The sequence below is a fragment of the Elaeis guineensis genome, chromosome 7 (genome assembly GCF_000442705.2).
Source record: "Elaeis guineensis isolate ETL-2024a chromosome 7, EG11, whole genome shotgun sequence".
NCBI classification, from domain to species: Eukaryota; Viridiplantae; Streptophyta; class Magnoliopsida; order Arecales; family Arecaceae; genus Elaeis; species Elaeis guineensis.
Window position 1 is genome coordinate 62,159,565 of NC_025999.2, and position 17,135 is coordinate 62,176,699.

Genomic DNA, 17,135 nt, shown 5'->3' on the forward strand with positions numbered 1-17,135 from the left:
TAATAAATCTTTTGTTAATTTTCTAAATTTAGAGTTTTAATATTCAAATCACCCTTAACCCTAAACCCATTGTCATTCCCTGATGCTAAAATTAAATTAGTAAGGAAATTATGGTTTGTTTTGAGGAGTACAATGTAAAACTTCTTGTTCGACTTCTATTTGGATGATTATGCCCCTACATAGTTGAAAATGGTAATCAAGAAAAACTATAAAGCGATTATGGTCATTGGTGAAAAAGTACAAGACAAAGAAAAAGGATAATGATGTCTATAGCTAGGTGGGTCCGATTTGGGTGAGTCAATTGGTGGACATGAAGCAAGAATCTAATCAAGGCAAAGATATATGTTAAGATAGTGGTTGTCAATGATGGGTTTCAAGGGTTCCTAATGAAGGCCAGGTTGGAGGTTGACATGGTAGGCAGTTATAGCAATGCCAATTCAGATCTTATACTAGGGTTATCTTGGGAGGTGCACAAAGAAAAAATATGGGACCCTCCTATTATGATTGGCTGAGCTATGTTAAGAGAGAAAGAAATAAGACGAGAAGAGGGAGAAAGAGAGATAAAGAGTGTTGGTACAAAAATCCGCTTGCGTCGGAGAAGCTGGAGTCGAGGAAGTCGCGGTCGCCGTCGGGACCTGCAAAAGAAGTCTAAACTGGAGGTGGGGTTGCTCCGGCAAGACCCTCCGACGCTCAAGTCAGTTCTCTGCCTCAACAAGAATGGAGTGCTCGAATGGAGAATTTAGCAGAGTTTTTAGATGAAAGATGAGAGCTTATCGAATAACGTATCTGGGGTTTTTCTTTTATAGACGGAGAGGGCAACAGGTTGATAGCGACACCTGTAACCGTCTGGTAGTGGGCCGCCCAGAGTCAGGAGGAATTTATTGCGGAGAGTAGTGGAGCGGGGTCGTGGCTATTACTGTGGCTTGCCACGCGGGATCAGTTACGGGGAGTGGAGCGACGTCCGCTGTCGTGACTCATCTGGAGGTGGTGGAATCGCACAGGATCCGCCGTAGGGAGTGGAGCAGAATCATGACCGTTAATACAGCCTGTCAGGGAGTAATGGGGTCGCGTAGGGTCCGCCGCAGGGAGTGGAGCAGTGTTGTCCATTATTGTGGCCCGCCAGGGGGTCCAGACTTGTCGGTCGAAGCTTGGTTGGAGTCGGTAGCGAGGTCCGGCACCCGTAGAAGTCCGGACGAAGTCTACTTGCAGTTGGGGTCGTGGGCAGAGTCTGGCTCCCGCAGGAGTCCAGACGAAGTCTGTCTGCAGCCGTCGGTGTCGAGGACGGAACTCAGCTCCCGTAGGAGACCGGGTGGAGTCCTCTCAGAGTTGATGTGGCGGACGGAGTCCGGCTCCCGTAGAAGTTCGGGCGGAGTCCTTCTGCAGTTGAAGTTGGTGATGGAGCTCGGCTCCCGTAGGAGTCCGGGCGGAGTCCTCCTGCAATTGAAGTTAGGTGCGAAGTCCGACTCCCGTGGGAGTCCGGATGGATCTTATCGGCGGTTGAAGTTGGTGACGGAGCTCGGCTCCCGTAGGAGTCCGGGCGGAGTCCCTCTTGAGGTTGGAGCTATGGACAGAGCCCATCTCCCATGGGAGTTCAGGCGGAGTCCTTCTGCAGTTGAAGTTGACGATGGAGCTCGGCTCCCGTAGGAGTCCGAGCGGAGTCCCTCTTGAGGTTGGAGCTGTGGACAGAGCCCATCTCCCGTGGAAGTTCGGGCGGAGTCCTTCTGCAGTTGAAGTTGGCGATGGAGCTCGGCTCCCTTAGGAGTCCGGACGGAGTCCTCCTGCAATTGAAGTTAGGTGTGAAGTCCGGCTCCCGTGGGAGTCCAGACGGATCTTACCGACGGTTGAAGTTGGTGACGGAGCTCGGCTCCCATAGGAGTCTGGGCGGAGTCCCTCTTGAGGTTGGAGCTGTGGACAGAGCCCATCTCCCGTGGGAGTTCGGGCGGAGTCCTTCTTCAGTTGAAGTTGGCGACGTAGCCCGACTCCTGTAGGGGTCCGGGCTGAGCTCGCAAGGGCTAATCCCGCTGAGAACTTCGGCCGTGGGTATTTTATACCCAACACTAGTCTCCCTACTTCCGAGTTTGAATTTCGAATGAAGGAAGTACAGAGAGATGGGCATGGCCGAAGTTATCCCCTCGAATCCTGCGCATAACCGCCCTTGGATATGTTGGCATTTAATGTGCGCACGTCAGAGCCCTTTTTTCGGTTAAGGCGACCTGAAGAGTCTTTTCGAAACTCCCGCCGAAACGTGATCCCAAACGTCGCGCTACGAAAATTTGCGAACAGTCAATCCTCGATAGCAGTGAGTGGGACACGCGGGACACGTGGTATGCACCAGTTGGCCTAGGGACACCCGCCGCCATAACTGCGCTAAGATCCGTTGGCTATTTAAACCCCCTGCTCTTCCTTCGGGGTTTCATCCTGCCGAGAGGATGGCACCTTTCTTTCGTCTAAGAGCCTAGCTACTCAGCCACTTCCTCCGCACCGATCCTTGCCGTCTTTAGCCCCTCGATTCTTCTCTAAGGGGTTCCCACGTCATGTCCTCCACCCTAGAGGCCATCCTCGAAGGGATGTCTAGGGCTTGGAGGAAGGCGAGGAAGAGAACAGCGGCCGGTGAGTTCTCCGGTCATCAAGTGGCCGCTGAGGATCCCCATCATTTCAAAGGGGGCTCAAGGAAGAATTTCTTCAACAACAGGGGTTTAATAACGGGGGCCGCCGGTAAAGGTATTCTGCCCGAGAATTTTGGAGTAGCAAGGCGGGGTGATACCGGTCAAGAGGGCAGAGCTGTCGTCACAAGCTGTGGCGGGATCCTTGATGCCGTCGGGGTCGAGGGACCAGAAGCGGTCGATGTCGACGGTGGGGCAGTAAAACTTGTTGCGGAGGCGGCGGAAGTAGCGCATGCCGACCTTGCCGGAGCGTTTTGGACGGTGGCTACCACGGAGTATTCGGTGATGACGCATATCTCTGGCGCCACCGTTGCCCCCAGGGTGACTCCGATTCTTCTTGAAATAGGTCTTCGTCGCCGCTGCCGTTGCCCTTACCGCCCCCGGGAATCTATCCCATCCTTTTCCCCCTGAGGTTGGAACTTCGGAGGTGGGGCGAAGCAAGGCGGGACGAAAGCCGATAGGCCCGCCACACGCACTGGACACGAAATGGGAAGAGAAGTTTGCAGCTTGAAGCGGCTTCCGGTGTATCCTTTCCAAACTGTGTTCTCGATGTCGTCGATGATGTATTTATTATTTTTTTTCTGGCCCACCGGGTCTTGTAACGTACACCTTGTTGGTTGAAAAATGAAAAGAAGATTTTGTTACCTCGTCTGCATCTTGCATCGAATAGTCGTCTGTCGAACTTCTTTATTCTTCTTTCTTCTCTCTCCCTCCTTTTCTTCTTTTCTTTTTCACGTCGTCCTAAGGTCATCGACGACCTCTTTTATTCGTGTTGGATTGTTATTTGCCGAGCTCCTTTTCGACTTTTACGCCGTTCGAAGATACCCGGTTGTCATTTTTCCGTCAATGGCTACAGGCTCGCTTGGGGCCATTCGGGCCTGGGGTCCCTCCTAGGGCTTGAATTCGGGGATCCGAGCTTCTGTCACCCTAAGTAAGTTGTCCTATTTTGTGTCGAAAACTTCCTCAAAAGCTGGGACTCCCGATGGGAGCCCCAGTCCTTGCGGTGACAGAGTTTTCTGTACCTCGATCGCTGTCCGTTTTCCAATCGTAGCTGTCATGGTCCGTTGCCTTCCTTTTTCCTTCTCGCTCGGAATTTTTCTCCGCTGAAGTCAAGGCGAAGTTTGGCTCCCGTGGGAGTCCGGACGGAACCCTCCTGTGATTGGAGTCGTGGGCGGAGCCCGGCTCCCGTAGGAGTCCGGGTGGAGTCTTCCTTGGCGTCGTGGTCGGAGCCCGACTCCCGTAGGAGTCCGGGTGGAGTCTTCCTTGGCGTTGTGGATGGAGCCCGGCTCCCATAGAAGTCCGGGTGGAGTCTTCCTTGGCATCGTGGATGGAGCCCGGCTCCCGTAGGAGTCCGGGTGGAGTTTTTCTTGGCATCGTGGACGGAGCCCGGCTCCCGTAGGAGTCCGGGTGGAGTCTTCCTTGGCATCGTGGACAGAGCCCGGCTCCCGTAGGAGTTCGGGTGGAGTTTTTCTTGGCGTCGTGAACGGGGTCCGGCTCCCGTAGGAGTTTGGGTGGAGTTTTCCTTGGCGTCGTGGATGGGGCCCGGCTCCCGTAGGAGTTCGGGTGGAGTTTTTCTTGGCATCGTGAACGGAGCCCAGCTCCCGTAGGAGTCCGGGTGGAGTTTTCCTTGGCGTCATGAATGAGGCCCGGCTCCCGTAGGAGTCCGGATGGAGTTTTCCTTGGCGTCGTGGATGGAGCCCGGCTCCCGTAGGAGTCCGGATGGAGTTTTTCTTGGCATCGTGAACGGGGCCCGGCTCCCGTAGGAGTCCGGGTGGAGTTTTCCTTGGCGTCGTGAATGGGGCCCGGCTCCCGTAAGAGTCCGGGCCTTCCACTTTGCTCGAGCCAGGATGAGGTTCTCCTTCCATTCCCGGCTTGGCTGTGGGGGCGCGTTAGGGCGCTGTAAGGCCTCTCCCCCCATCCGGTCTGAAAAAACTGGACCTTCCATTTTGCTCATGTCAGGACGAGGTTCTCCTCCTATTCCTGACATGGCTGTGGGGGCACATTAGGGCACTGTAAGGCCTCTCCCCCCATCCGGTCTAAAAGAATCGGGCCTCCACTTTGCTCATGTCAGGACGAGGTTCTCCTCCTGTTCCTGACATGGCTGTGGGGGCACATTAGGGCGCTGTAAGGCCTCTCCCCCCATCCGGTCTAAAAGAACCGGGCCTTTGACTTTGCTCATGTCATGACGAGGTTCTCCTCCTGTTCCTGACATGACTGTGGGGGCACATTAGGGCGCTGTAAGGCCTCTCCCCCCATCCGGTCTAAAAGAACCAGACCTTCGACCTTGTCGGGACGAGGTTTCCCTTTCGTTTTTGATACAGTTTGTTTGCATTGTCCAAGGATATATAGGTATGTGATTTTCAATTAAAATGAAGTTACTGGTAGTACATCCGCAAGTTTTTCGAGCTCCACGGTCGCGGGAGGTCGGCTCCGCCGAGTTCCTTAAGATAATAAGTTCCGGGCCGGACTACTTCTTTGACTTCATAAGGTCCCTCCCAGTTTGGGGCGAGTTTCCCTCGATCCTGAGGTTGCGAGACAGCGGCTCATCGAAGTACTAGATCTCCTGCTCTAAAGGCTTTGTTCTTAACCCGAGCATTGTAATATCGAGCAACCTTCTGTCTGTAGGCTGCCATCCGAACCTGAGCTATCTCCCGTCTTTCTTCCAGTAGGTCGAGGTTGGCTCTAAGACCTTGCGAACTTTGATGTTCGTCGAACGCCACGACTTGTGCTGACGGAAGTTTAAGCTCGATGGGGATGACGGCTTCCATACCGAAGGCTAAAGCGAAAGGGGTCTCCCCCGTGGGTAGCCTCTGAGTAGTTCGATACGCCCACAACACATGATAAAGTTCGTCCGTCCAAGTTTCCTTCGCTTTTTCAAGCCTTGTCTTAATCTCCTACAAAAGGGTTCTGTTGGTCATCTCAGCTTCGCCGTTCACCTGGGGTTGGGCTACTGATGTGAAGTTGTGGGAGATGTTTAGATCTTCACAGAATTCGGTGAATTTCGCTCCCACAAATTGTCGTCCATTATCAGTGATTAGGGTTCTAGGCAGACCGAACCTACACACGATCGATTTTCAGACGAAATCTTGAACTTTTGCTTCCATGATTTTTGCTAGTGGTTCGGCTTCAACCCATTTGGTGAAGTAGTCGATCGCTACGAGGAGGAACTTTCTTTGCCCAGATGCCATGGGAAAAGGGCCAAGGATATCCATCCTCCATTGTGCAAAAGGCCATGGGGCACTCAAGGGTGTGAGTTCGGTGGTGGGCTGTCTCTGGATGTTGGCGTACCTCTAACATCGATCACATTTTTTGACATATTCAATCGAATCACGATGCATCGTTGGCCAGTAATATCCCTGGCGGAGCAGCTTGTGGGATAAAGATCTAGCCCCCAAATAGTTTCTGCAAATCCCCTCATGTACTTCCCACAATGCGTAGTCAGCTTTCGAGGGCCGGAGACATTTCAAGAGGGGCAAGGAGTATGATCTTTTGTATAATTTGCCCTCATAAAGGATGTATCGGGAGGCTTGATTTTGGAGCTTCCGAGCCTCCTTCGCGTCCTGGGGGAGAACTCCATCTCTGAGATAGGTTATCAGCGGGTCGACCCAGTTGGGCTCGTGGTCGATCTCCATTACGGGCCGCGATTCTTCTGTACTCGGGTATTTTAGAACTTCAAAGAGGATGCCTTTGGGCAATTCGACCGGAGCCGATGTCGTCAGCTTGGAGAGAAGATCGGCTCTGGTATTCTCCAGCCTTGGAATCTGTCTAATGTTGAAGCTGCTGAAGGCGGAGGTGAGCTCCTTTACCTTCTCAAGGTATCTGGCCATACTGTCCTCCCGCGCTTCGTAACTCCCGCTGACTTGCCCCACCACCAGTTGAGAGTCACTGTGCACCCGGAGCTGACTTATTCCCAGCTCTCTGGCGATCCTTAGTCCTGCGATCAGAGCTTCATATTCCGTTCCATTATTTGTTGCGGGCAACTCGAAACGCAGAGCGTACTCTGCGATGACTCCCTCCGGACTGACCAAGATCAGGCCTGCACCTGCGCCCGACATGTTGGAAGATCCGTCCACATAGAGGGTCCAAAAGCGATCGGAGGGATTGGCCTCTTCGTTGGGGGAGTTCGGTTGAGACTTCAGGTCGTCAACTTTGCTTTGCTCAGGTTCGGCCTCCTTTGGGATGGTGCACTCTACTATGAAATCTGCCAGTATTTGGGCCTTTACTGCTGGTCTAGGTCTGTAGTTGATGTCGAATTCCATGAGCTCGATCGCCCATTTTGCCATTCTTTCGGAGGTGTCAGCCTGGTGCAAAACCGCCTTGATCGGTTGATCGGTGAGTAGCGTCACGGTGTGCCCTTGAAAGTAGGGTCGGAGTCTCCGAGCTGCAACCAACAAGGCGTAGGTCAGTTTTTCTAATTTGGTGTACCTGGTCTCGACGTCCCTCAGTGCGTGGCTAATGTAGTAGACTGGTCGCTGGACTTTCGTTTCTTCTTTGACAAGGACGACCGCGAGGGCCATGGGAGAGACCGCTAGGTATAAAAATAGTTCCTCCCCAGGTTTAGGCTTTGCCAACAGCGGGGGTGAGCTAAGGTAGCTTCTTAACTCTTCGAATGCCTGTTGGCATTCAGAGGTCCAACAGAAGTTCTTCGGCTGCTTGAGGGTTTGAAAGAAGGGCAAGCACCGTTCGGCCAACCTCGCAACGAAGCGATTAAGAGCCGCTATCCTCCCTGTGAGGTGCTGAACCTCTTTAATCGACTTTGGGGCGGTCATCTCCTGGATGGCGTGAATTTTCTCTGGATTGGCCTCAATCCCGCGCCCTGATACCATGAAGCCCAGGAACTTTCCTGAGGTTACTCCGAAAGCGCATTTAGTTGGGTTCAGCTTCATTCTATACTTTTGGAGAGCGTCAAAGGTCTCCTCGAGGTCGGCGACATGATTTCTGGAAGACTTGCTTTTTACGAGCATATCGTCCACGTAGACCTCCATGTTTCGGCCGATCTGCTCTTTGAAGATTTTATTCACCAACCGTTGGTAAGTTGCGCCTGCATTCTTGAGGCCGAAAGGCATGACCCTGTAACAGTAAAGGCCGCGATTAGTGATGAAAGCTGTCTTTTCTTCATCTTCCGACGCTATTCTAATTTGATTATAGCCGGAGAACGCGTCCATAAAGGTGAGGAGCTCATGGCCTGAGGTCGCGTCCACCAGTTGGTCGATTCTGGGAAGGGGATAGCTGTCCTTTGGACAAGCCTTATTCAGCTTTTTGAAGTCTATGCACATCCTCCACTTACCGTTTGCTTTTTTGACCAGAACAACATTGGAAATCCAATCAGGATAATTGACTTCCTTAATAAATCCGGCCTTGAGGAGCTTATCCACTTCCTCAGCTATCGCCTTCTGCCTCTCCGGGACATGACTCCGGATTTTTTCTTTCGTCGGTCGATGCTTTGGATCGACGGCCAGATGATGCTCCATGACTTTCGTGTCAATCCCCGACATGTCTGCTGGAACCCAAGCGAAAACGTCCGCATTCCTTCGTAGAAAATCAATAAGATGCGTCCGCACCTCCTCCCCCAGGTTGGAGCCAATTAGCACCACATGCTCCGCGTTCCCATCATTCAAAGGGATTGGTACCAGATCTTTGATTGGGCCGCCCCTTTCTTCGGTGAGGTCATCGCGAGCATCTAGTCCATCGACGGGACAGGGGTCAGCCTGATCGCTTCTTTGCAAGGCGATGTTGTAGCAGTGTCTGGCCAGGGCTTGGTCTCCCTGGACCTCTCCGATCCCCTGGTTGGTGGGAAACTTCAACTTCAAATGGTAGGTCGAAACGATAGCTCGGAGAGCATTGAGGTCGGGTCGGCCAAAGATTGCATTGTAGGCGGATGGCGCCTTCACCACCAAAAAATTCACCAGAGCCCTGGATTGCTTTGGATATTGACCCGCGGCCACAGTCAAAGCTATCATTCCTTCCGTCGGAATGGCGTCACCGATAAACCCTACCAGGGGGGAGCAAATCGGCCTCAGATGACCGTCAAGAGGGGACATTCTTGAAAAGGCATCGTAGAACAAGATGTCGGCCGAACTTTCGTTGTCGACAAGAATGCGACGGACGTCGTAATTTGCTATATTCAAGGAAACTACGACTGCGTCGTTATGAGGGAATTGGACTCCCTGGATGTCTTCTTCGGTAAAGGTTATGGGTTCTTCAACCTTTTGCCGCTTGGGGGATACAGACGGTATGTTGGTTGCCTCCCGTCGGGATCCCCCCGAAATGGTGTTGACGGAATCCGATAGAGGCCGATCGTCCGGCCACTCCTTGTCGGCGACCATAGCCGGAGGTAGTTGTGCGAATGCCTCGCGAGAAGGCATCAGATGAGGAAAGGAGGAGTGGGTGCCGGATAAGATGACCGGAGGTGGATCCGTTGAGCGCTCCTTTAAGAACAAGGGTATTGTGAAGACACAGACCCTTCCTCTAGCGCCAATCCTGTTGGTACAAAAATCCACTTGCGCCGGAGAAGCTGGAGTCGAGAAAGTCGCAGTCGCCGTCGGGACCTGCAAAGAAAGTCTAAACCGGAGGTGGGGTTGCTCCGGCAAGACCCTCCGACGCTCAAGTCAGTTCTCTGCCTCAACAAGAATGGAGTGCTCGAACGGAGAATTTAGCAGAGTTTTTAGATGAAAGATGAGAGCTTATCGAATAACGTATCTGGGGTTTTTCTTTTATAGACGGAGAGGGCAACAGGTTGATAGCGACGCCTGTAACCGTCTGGTAGTGGGCCGCCCAGAGTCAGGAGAAATTTATTGCGAAGAGTAGTGGAGCGGGGTCATGGCTATTGCCGTGGCTTGCCACGCGGGATCAGTTACGGGGAGTGGAGCGGCGTCCGCTGTCGTGACTCATCTGGGGGTGGTGGAATCGCACAGGATCCACCGCAGGGAGTGGAGCAGAATCATGGCCGTTAATACAGCCTGTCAGGGAGTAATGGGGTCGCATAAGGTCCGCCGCAGGGAGTGGAGCAGTGTTGTCCGTTATTGTGGCCCGCCAGGGGGTCCAGACTTGTCGGTCGGAGCTTGGTTGGAGTCGGTAGCGAGGTCCGGCACTCGTAGAAGTCCGGACGAAGTCTACTTTCAGTTGGGGTCGTGGGCAGAGTCCGGCTCCCGCAGGAGTCCGGACGAAGTCTGTCTGCAGCCGTCGGTGTCGAGGACGGAACTCGGCTCCCGTAGGAGACCGGGCGGAGTCCTCTCAGAGTTGATGTGGCGGACGGAGTCCAGCTCCCGTAGAAGTTCGGGCGGAGTCCTTCTGCAGTTGAAGTTGGCGATGGAGCTCGGCTCCCGTAGGAGTCCGGGCGGAGTCCTCCTGCAATTGAAGTTAGGTGCGAAGTCCGGCTCCCGTGGGAGTCTGGACGGATCTTACCAGCGGTTGAAGTTGGTGACGGAGCTCGGCTCCCGTAGGAGTCCGGGCGGAGTCCCTCTTGAGGTTGGAGCTATGGACAGAGCCCATCTCCCGTGGGAGTTCGGGCGGAGTCCTTCTGCAGTTGAAGTTGGCGATGGAGCTCGGCTCCCGTAGGAGTCCGGACGGAGTTTCCCTTGAGGTTGGAGCTGTGGACAGAGCCCATCTCCCGTAGGAGTTCGGGCGGAGTCCTTCTGCAGTTGAAGTTGGCGATGGAGCTCGGCTCCCGTAGGAGTCCGGGTGGAGTCCTCCTGCAATTGAAGTTAGGTGCGAAGTCCGGCTCCCGTGAGAGTCCGGACGGATCTTACCGGCAGTTGAAGTTGGTGACGGAGCTCGGCTCCCGTAGGAGTCCGGGCGGAGTCCCTCTTGAGGTTGGAGCTGTGGACAGAGCCCATCTCCCGTGGGAGTTCGGGCGGAGTCCTTCTTCAGTTGAAGTTGGCGACGTAGCCCGGCTCCTGTAGGGGTCCGGGCCGAGCTCGCAAGGGCTAATCCCGCTGAGAACTTCGGCCGTGGGTATTTTGTATCCAACAGAGAGAAATATGAAATAAAATATGTGAGGGTTGATATTTTGAACTAGAGGGTGGAAGGCTAGTAGTGGTGGTGATGGGCATTAGTTAAAGGTCTAGTCATTGGTGAAGGTTGTGATCGTAGCAGCAACATAGGCAATCAGTAAAGAAAAATAGAAAGAAAAACTAATGAATAGGGGTTGGCTTGAAACAAGGGACTGGTTTCATTCTGGCTTGGCTAGCTCGTTGTTGGCTAAAACTTTATCACATGGTCACAAGGAGTCAACAAGAGGGCTCGGGTTGTGATCTAGTAGGTCCTTAGCTTTGAATCATGATAAGGAAGTGGAAAAAGGGAAAATAAAATTTGAGATAGAGGAGGTTTTGTACGATGAAATCTAGTGACCATCCAATGATCATTAGGCCAACAATGGTGGACTTAAGGCAGGGGAAAGTGAGAAAGAGAAAAATCAAGAACAATTGACACTATTGCCTAAGCTTGCGTGAGGCTATTTGGGTAGGGCTTTTAAAGGTTTTTTGGAAGAAGAAGGGAAAAAGAGAAATTTTGATGGTGATTAGTAGTGGTGGTGCATAGAAGGGGAGGGGAGGGTTTTCAATAGATGAGCCCTAGGGTTTCATTGAGCTAGGCTGCCCGTATACTTGGACTCCTACCAAGAATAAACAAAAGAGTTAGTCTTCTTCTAGCTTTGGCACCTATATAGTACTTACCTGGCTCGTGGCTTGGCCGATCTGCCAGCCCAAGCCGATCCAAATGGATAGGGCCTTATAGAACTAGTATTGAACTATGTTTTTTATTAGTTTGATAAATTGGTTTATACTAATCAAAATTGATTTATATCATTACAAATAGAGAAAAAAAAGGCTAGGAGCTATCTTGGTACATAATGTGCATCATAACGAACATGACATGCCGAATCAATAATGTACTAATATGGTACCTATTGTTAAGATTGTGTATATTGTTTCCTACAATCTCAATTCAATAGTTAAGCAATCAGTGAAGAACAAGCCAACAGACCTAAAACCGCAACCCAAAAAGAGCAAAGGCTAAAAAGGTCTAATTTTGTCATTACGACAGGCTATCAGCCATGATCCAGGCCTAACAAGGCAGCACCGAACTAGTGAAGGATGTTAACACTCTCACTCATGCTTTCTTGAATCCCTATGCATTTTTATTTGCTGTCCCTTCCGACCATTGCCAATGCTAGACAACAAACAAAGTTGCCACCATCCCTTGGAGTTTCCTTTCGACCCAACTGATTAATATGAAGATGCCCCTGCAAGCTTGCACTCCCTAGAACATAAATCTGGAATGTCTCTTGGACTAATTTTATTCTTAATGACTAGATGAGGATGGTGCCTTCTTAAAGGCTTTTAGAAGGTCATAGGTTGATCTTTAATCTTAAATTTTTTTTGTGATGTAGCTCCTCTTCCCCTTCTTTCACTTGTTTTGCTACTTACATGGCCTTACTGAAATTGGGTTCAGGTTGTCTCAACATTTTCTCAAAAAAAAAAAAAACATACAATTAGATTCTGGACCACAAGCATTACCATTTTCATTTTGCTCATGTGAACTCTCATTATTCATCGGCATAGAATTCAGAGTTGAAGCTTTATGAATGTTTCCTTCATTTCAAATTAAAGTATCTTTATTGAAAAATGGCTTATTTCATATACGATACGATATATAGGGTACATATCTCGATGTTTTCCATGTCTCAAACGGAAACCCAGTTATCAACACAATGTAAGGAAAAAAGAGGGAAAAATGTACTTAGGAGAAGAATCACAGGGACAAGCCAATTGAGAGCAAGTGTTTAGGTCCTAATTATGTCAACCGGAGATACCTAACTTTGTGGATATATGACCTCAAGGGACTGAAATAAAAGGTTGAAAACAACATAGAATAAACATATGTATATACATTAAATACACATATATATATATATATATAATGAATGCATAAAAATTATACTAGAATAAGATCGAAGGTCATTTCAGACCCTTCAATATCATAAGGCCCTTGGTTGGTCTCTAAACCTTTCCAAGACTTGCTGAAGGGAGGACACAAAATGATACTTGAGTAACAAGTACTTAACAGACCCAACTTTTATAATATAGGTCAAGCCGCAGTTAATGCATGTTACCTCAAAAGATAGCATCATCCAAGTAGAATTTGAGCTTCAAACTTTGTCTGTCATTGAATCAGCTTTTTAATGCATCTTGAATCACCTCAATTAGAGATCTCTTGCGGATGATTCAAGCATTCTGATGAAAACTTATTATTGCTAACAAATTCAAGATTATTACAAAAACACCATTTCACGGCCAACTTGAACTATGAATAATTTTTTTAGATTTTTATCAACTTTTCTTATTTATTTCTAGAAATACTTGTTAATTGATGTAGAAGTCCTACTGAAGTTAGAAAACTATTCTCTTGGTGCTATCTTTTATCTTCTTTTGTATAATCTCCATACTAAACTAGGATTCTACATGCCTTGGGAACCCATCAATATAGATACCATCTTTTTTTGCTCAAATCACAATCAACGAAAGGATTATCATTTTGAGTGCTTGTTTATGTGTTTTTCTTACAAGTTACTTTCTGCGCAAGCTCTGAAGGGTTGTTGGAGTGACTTTGGGGGATTTCGGGAAATGATAATAATTAGTTGATAGACTCTGGTAAGTGACGACTCCCTTAAAAGATTGGGTGGCTTCCAAGCACTGATGAAAACCTTTAGATATTTTCTAGTTCTTGTGCTGGTTCATACTCTAGTTTTCATTTTCCTTAGTGTTTATTCTACTAATTTCTAGTTCTTTTTCTCCTTTCTTTTATTTATATTAGTTATTTGTAGTTCTGATTTAAGTTACTTCTAAATCTAGAATTGGTGTTGATTTCAACTTTTGCAGTGTTGGAAGCTTGTGCTGCTGTCTCCCCACCGACATCACCCAAACACCACCTTTGTTGAAAGCCATAAGCCATATGGCAAAACTATCTCAACAAAGTAGATCCATAATAATAGTTATGAGGCATGTGTGATTGTAAATCTTGACTTGCACAATTTAAGTAATGAGGTTTTGAGATGGTATGACAATTTGAAATGATAAGAACACTTTTACAACAACTTATAAGAGGCATTCATACCAAAAAAATTACTAATAATAGCGAAAACAGGCAACAACAATCTAATCAAAGAGATCACGATAGAGACCATTAATCACATATCATAAGAACACAAAGATTCAAATGAAAAACCTTGCAAGCGAGGAAAACCATAAGGCAAATCTGAGCAGAAATCCACTAAAAATTTAGAGAAATAGTTAGAAGTTCTCAAACTCTTTCTCTAGGTTTGAGGTTTCACACAGTAAATTGGAAGGATACAAAGGTTACTTCTCTAGGTTTAAAAAATACAATCCTCACTACGAAGGAAACTCCGAAAAAGGTGAAGTAGTTCCAAAATTATTGAGTTCTCCTACACTAGCTTAATCATAACTATGGTGAAAATGAAGGAAGATTTAAGCCCCAAAACTCTAGATTTTCCGCACCACAGTTAGCTTTGAAGAAACTTTATTTTCTTGCTCTCTAATACATAATACCTGTACTGCTCAAGAACAAACCTCAATCAACTTGGGAAAGCCTCTCTAGTGAAGTCTCCACATTTCATATTCCCTCTTGACATAAACCCTAAGGATACATGTGGCCGTTTTACGCAAGTGAGGAAATCCTTATAGGCTGAAGCCATAGTATAATCAACCTAATATGGTAGGCCTTCTTGCTGGACAAATCTATGGTATTACTAATTGTTGCGGCCAATCCTCTCGTCGCCTGGTCGCCGGGAACGAGCGCCTGTAAAAGAAGTCCGCACTGACCGGAGGTGACTCTGACGGGGATCCTCCGACGGTCAAGTCAGAGAGGAGACTAGGCAACAGTAGAAAAGAATCAAGGAGCTCAACGAGGGAGGGTGAGAGCGGGAGCTAGAGAGGAAGAGTTCAAGGGTTTCGAAAAAACCTCCTCAGCACTATTGCCTTCCCCGATTTATAGTAGAGCGCGGCATGGCGCCGTCATTAATGGTGCAGACAATGGAAGAATTGTTAAATCATCGAGGACTGTCAGAGTCATCGTGAGGTTGTCAAATTGTCATGGGGCTGTCAAATCGCTAGGGTTGACCCATGCCTTAGGTGGGATAATGCCCCAAGACGGCTGTGCCGCATGCCGTTGTCAGGATCAACAGTCTCCAGCAGTCGTACGGCGTTTGAAGGAGCCGACTGACTGTATGTCGGTGCCTGGTTGAGGGATGTCGGGCGAACCCCCAGGGACCCTCCGATGGTCAGTCGGGCGGGCACCCAGGGATCCTCCGACGGTCAGTCGGGCGTCTTACAAGAGTCGGATATTGGGTTCCCCAGTCCGACTAGTCGGGGGGAGAGAGAGTCGGCCCGACCGACATAGGTTCGGTCGGGCGGCGTCGGCAGTCCTCGGTCGGTAGAGTCGGATGCTGGTCAGGCGGGCCCGACAGTCAGTCGGCATGGGAGGACCGGTTGATATATCCCAACAGTTGCCCCCCTCCACTCCTGAGTCGGATGGTGTGCCGGCCAACGTCCTTGCGTGGGCGGCATCGTCAGGCGAGAGGAGTGGATATCCATCGTATTAAATTTTCACTCTGATGATCGTACCATTAGTCGGTCCGATGTCAGGCATCTTGTGAGTGTCAGACGCCTCATCCCGTCGGGGTCGGACGTCCCGTCCCATCGGCGTCAGACGTCCCATCCCGTCAGGGTCAGACGTCCTGTCTCGTTGGGAATGAAAACCATCATTCCCGTCGTCTTTTCGGGGATGCGAAACGTCATGGCCTTTTCGCCACGTGGCAGGTGGCCATTGGGCCGGGTCCGTTCGAGTGGATGGGGGTGACGTGGCTCGATCTGAGGATGGGTGTGTCGAACCGTCGGACCGAAGGATGGCCCAGATGTCGCCACGTGTCGCGATCTGGGAGATCCTCGTCGGTCGTGCTTTCATCTCGACCGTCGGAGAGGCACTATATATACAGGGTGGCCTGCATCTGGATTTCCACTTTCTCCATTTGCTGTCGAAACTCTGCCCGTGTGGTCCCCTGCCCCAGGTAATTATCTCCGTTTTTCCTCTTCTTAGGAGTATCTCTTTCCCTCTAGGAGCCTTCTCCGTTGGCCGTCTCCCTCCTTGCCTCCTCACCGTTCTCTTCCCTCTTCTCCTTATCTTCTGTCTTCTGTTCTGGTTCATGGCTAGGACATCTCCAAGAGGAGGTCGGTCGGGGAATCCAACTGACGACCCTTGGTTGACTCCGGAGGTGGAGGTCTCTTCACTTTCGGGGCCGAACGTCGATCGGCTCCGGGAGCAGTATTACATCCCGGAGCAATTTCGGCTGTTCGCCCCTGGGACCAATGATCGGATCAACGACCCGCCTGAGGGCCAGGTGGCCTTTTACGTCGAGGACCTCCGGGCCGGTCTTCGATTCTCGGTACCAGAGTTCGTTCGGAACGTGTTAGACTATTACGGACTATGTCCAACGCAACTTGCGCCGAACTCGGTTCGGCTAATAGTCAGTTTTGCCCTATTGTGTCGGCTTTTGCCGACTATCCCTCGGATTTCACTCTTCCGAGCCTTTTTTGTCCTCCGACCCCATCCTAAAGCCCGAGGGTGGTGGTACTTCAATCCTCGGAAGGGGCTCTCTTTCATCACCGGTCTTCCATCATCGATTCATGGATGGAAGAACCAGTTCTTTTTTGCCTCTTCTTTTATTCCTTGGGGGTTCCCTGCCCATTGGGGGAATCTCCGAATCCAGCCGAACGAGAACAGTCGGGTGGAAGCCGGGGACCGAAAAGACTTCCACCGCCTGAAAGATATCTCGGTGCCGAAGCAGAGGGAGCTCGTCACCGAGCAGGTCCTATATGACGCCGGTCTCAGCCCGGTCCCTCGCTTAGGTTCGTTTTCCGTCTTCCTCCTTCTTTCTTCTTTCCTTTCTTTTTTGGTGCTGATCATCTGTCGTCGTTTGCAGATATGCCACCGAGGGCGAGATTGACGGCGGCCGACGTCTGGCAGTACGCTGTGCGGAAGAGACCGACGCAAGGGGCCGGACCATCGCGGCATCCCAAGAGGCCTCAAGTAGCTCCACCGAGCGAGCCGGTTGGGGCGGAGGCGGAGCCTGTCATCGCACTGTCGGCGCCGACGGTGCTTGTCGAAGTCCCGTCCGAGGGACCATCGGTCGAGGGAGCAGCCTCGCCCGAGGGACGAGCGGTCGAGGAATCGGTCGAGGACGTGCCGGCTGCTCAGCCGGCAGAGGAGGTTCGGGAGGAGGCGCGCGAGCTCGAGCAACCCGCGACTGCTGCTGCCGCACCTTCGGGAGGGACTCGGTCGGGCTCAAGCGTGCCCTCCTTCTCCGATATCAAGGCCTGGGTATCCGCACGGGGGAAGGCCCCGATGGTGCCCGACGACAAAGGAAGGTCGGTCGGTGGTGGGGTGTCGACCGACTCTCCA